This window comes from Falco rusticolus, chromosome 1 (assembly GCF_015220075.1).
Source record: "Falco rusticolus isolate bFalRus1 chromosome 1, bFalRus1.pri, whole genome shotgun sequence".
Classification (NCBI taxonomy): domain Eukaryota; kingdom Metazoa; phylum Chordata; class Aves; order Falconiformes; family Falconidae; genus Falco; species Falco rusticolus.
In genome coordinates, this window is record NC_051187.1 from 47,758,819 (window position 1) to 47,761,124 (window position 2,306).

A 2,306-nucleotide genomic window follows, 5' to 3' on the forward strand; every position below is an offset into this window, starting at 1 on the left:
TTTTCTACATCTATCGGCCAAAGAGGAGGCTGATAACCTGGAAACACACTCTGTTAAAATCTGCAATACATGCAAATAAAAATTTTGAACCTTTGACATTGCAAACCTCTTCAGACTATTTTTTTTTTTTTTTTTGCTATTACAGAGAACTCTGTTGTACTAGATCTCTAGTAACAACACTACTAATATATACCCAAAATACTTGCCATTTCTCAGGTTCTTTCTCTGCTGTGGACACATCAACAATCTGTTGAAGTAAAAAAATACTGATTCAAGCTGACAATTTTTAAGTAGAGTTACTGATTAGATACTTAACCTACTAGCATTGCCATCCTATCACACTGCCATTATAACCATGATCAAGAAGGTTACATTCCAGAAATACAATTATATTGTTGGCAAGACAGTTACATTACTTCCTTTAGCAATACGCAAACTACAGTAAATCTACACTTGAGTGACAAGATGATTTGGGGGAAGAGTTATATTCTCCTTGCGAAACTCTTCAGGGAAATTTCATATCCGTGGGGACAAACAGGTTTGCTCTATGTAAAATCTTAGGAAAATAGTTTTATAACGAGTAAGAACCCAGATTTCAATAATACTAAACAGACATTAAAGGTCTTTTGCCTTTTTTAAGAAGATTTTTTATGTATGATTGAAATTTATACAACACTCCAGAAAAGCCATCATGTGTTAGATTGAAAAATAAAATCAGAAGCATTTTCTGTCATATAGTTATACATGAAAAAACGGGAACGTTAATGTCTTAGAAAGTGTATGTCCAGCTTTGTACTGTTACTCATTTAACAAAGCAGAAAATAAGATACTGTACTGTAAACAAAAAGCTACAGTAAAAGGACATTTTGAAATTTACACAAGTTTGAGTTCATAAACATTTTGGTTGCTCCGTAACAGTTTTCATATAAAATGAATAAAAAACCCTTGGACAGCTTTCATCACTCTTGGCTACTTTTCACTTAAATGCACACAGACATACTTTATATAGCAATATACTGATGTACTGTAACAAGGATATTAAACTATGATTACTGCGCTTTTAAACTGAGATGTGTATTATCCAATCAATATTATCTTTAATTGAAATACTCATACATTATGTATTCCCATCATGTTGTTAAGTATAAAAACATGAAAATATAACTTTACATTATTTCAGTTATATACATCAGTTCAGGCTTGACAAAGATTTCTTTTTTACGCTACGATTTTTAGAGGAATAAGCCCAGAGGTACAATAAATAGCTTTCCACTGTATACAGTAATGCAATTGTACTTTTTAAAAAAGTTTAGATTATCATATGAATATTATTTTAGTTTGGTCATTCTAGCATTGAACATTAAAAATCAGAATGCATCCCCCAACATTCCTGATGAGGAGTAATGCACAGAACACCTATGGATTACAGATGCATCAAGAAATGGTTTAGTTTAATTAGGGGCAAGTTACTGGTAAGTTTGCCATTGAAGACACCGTATATACCTCTTGCTGACTGTGCTGAGAGTATACACCGTGTTCACGTGCTTGCAGAAACAGGCTCAGAGCTTGTACCACAGGAAGGGTTTTCAAGTTTCTGATAAATGCTCTGTCTTCTCCAATGTTCGGTAAACGCTTTACTCAAGCCTAAGAAATGGATTCCAACTAAAACTGCAAGTCATTATTTCAAATCTTATGTAAGTCCAAAATAAAATAGAGATTTACTGAGACTGCATGAGGCAATGTATCCACAATGCAGAAAAACGTAAGCGTTTCAACAAAATGTACAGAATTTTATCTACAGGGAAAGCTAGAGAAACATGATGTTGCTTTGACTTGCATTAGCATTTAAATTAATGTTATTGCACCCCTCCTAGGATTCCTTTTTGCTTTGTAAGTAGTTATTGTTTCTAAATACACATAATTAAAACGTATGGTAACTTCAGATAGCAATGAATATTCATAACGATTAAGATTCAGGAAAGTTTTTATATTTTCATCAGTACAGACTTGCATCTAGTTTGAGTTATTATCGATCTTAATTTAAAAAGACATTGCCAAGGTTTTGGGTTTTGTTTCATAACAAAGAAATCTACTAGCTACTGCTTCGAATTACCTTTTGTCAGTTTGAAAACTGATTCCATAAAGGAACAATTTGAGAACTGTGTGTGTTTCATGCTTTAAATAAATATTTAACGTTATTTTACTGCTTGCCATTTATCAGTTTTTACCGACAGTCTTCTCTCGATGTACACGTATTTATGAACACAATTGTACAAATTTTGAGATTGATACGAACCAAACCTTTG

General features: G+C 32.5%; 1 protein-coding gene across 3 annotated transcripts in view; it reads right to left on the bottom strand.

The window, feature by feature from the left end:
• Positions 1-622: 622 nt before the first annotated feature.
• GRIA2 (glutamate ionotropic receptor AMPA type subunit 2) overlaps positions 623-2,306 on the bottom strand; it is a 96,543-nt gene continuing 94,859 nt past the window's right edge. For all 3 annotated transcript variants that reach the window (XM_037377963.1, XM_037377957.1, XM_037377983.1), the window contains one exon: positions 623-2,306. This exon is cut by the window's right edge and continues 1,225 nt beyond it. The gene's annotated coding sequence lies outside the window, so the exon portion shown is untranslated.